Source organism: Centropristis striata, chromosome 23 (assembly GCF_030273125.1).
Source record: "Centropristis striata isolate RG_2023a ecotype Rhode Island chromosome 23, C.striata_1.0, whole genome shotgun sequence".
NCBI lineage: Eukaryota > Metazoa > Chordata > Actinopteri > Perciformes > Serranidae > Centropristis > Centropristis striata.
Genome location: NC_081539.1, coordinates 16,523,946 through 16,525,283, shown reverse-complemented (window position 1 = coordinate 16,525,283; position 1,338 = coordinate 16,523,946).

Genomic DNA, 1,338 nt, shown 5'->3' with positions numbered 1-1,338 from the left:
GGTTTTGTGCCTCTTGTTGTTACTTGAGTTTCATTTAGCCACTTTTTATGATTGTGCATGTATAGTTTCCAGCCTCTGAGGGGCAGCGTACAGCTGTAGTCCAATGTACTCAAAAATACAAAATGCAACACCAGGAACTGTGGATGGATGTGTTGTTTTGATAAGTGCTTGAATTTTAAAAGTCTATTTACAACAGGTGACACATTTTTATATATGAAACTTTGTTTTAATTGTGTCACCAGCCTGTATTCATTTAGTTATTCTTAAAATAAAAATAAAATTCAAAGCACATTAATGTCTAATTTTCATGGTTAAGAATTAAAATAATTTGTATACTGTATGAACTGTATATAAATGTCATGAAAAATAGCTTAATTTGACTTTAGAAAAGTGTGAAAAAACCCTGTAAGGTAAATATAGCCAAGTACAGTAATATTTAAGCGTCTATTTTTTCTTTAAAAACAAACAAACATGATGTTATACTCTCTAACACAGCAATAAAATCATTACCCTCTGTCCAACACAAACATCCTGAGTCACAAAGACATTTTAAAGATGGATTACAGTCAACATGTCCAGCCATGTATTTGTAAGAATGAACTCGGGTAATACAAGCTTTACGGGCCAATAGTGAATGACCCCCTAGATATCCACAACCAAATTATAATTTCTTTTTTAGTGTTTACAAGAGATAGACAGCCATCACACTGTTGTACAAACTTCAAACTAAAGCCAGAAATGCCACTTCCCGTATCCAAAAGTCTCAACAACACAAGTCCTCTGGTAACCGCTGTTCTGTCATGAAACATTTACTGACCTACTTCACAGAGGCTTAGTTATGTTTCTGTATGTGAATTCATTTTCTCTTGGCCCCATAGCACTGAATAGTTAATGATACACTGATAGCAACATGTTTCTTAAACGAGGACCTTGAGTTTGATATTTGAATGAGCCTTGACTTGTCACACAGTGATATAGCTTTTACATGCAGATTACTGTGTAATGACGGCCCTTCTATTCAAAACTTCAGTTCATTTCTGCAGGCGATAAAATGGCAATCACTGGTGCACATTGCCCTGAAAGAACCACTCAAATTAAACCAATCAACAGTCCTGACTTGAATATAAACCAAAGATAAAGAGCGTCCTCTCCGCTGCCTGCCAGTTTGAGAATTTATCACTTTTGAATGTGTGGTTTTAGCTGTGCCTGGTGCCCCAGCAGTCTGACTTGCCTCTGGGCTGGATCTCCTTTAGAGAAGTGGCTGCTGCTTCAACCACCAGAGTACACACTGGGAAAGCCTCCCAGGTCTTTAATTATAAACCATGTCTGTGACCAAAT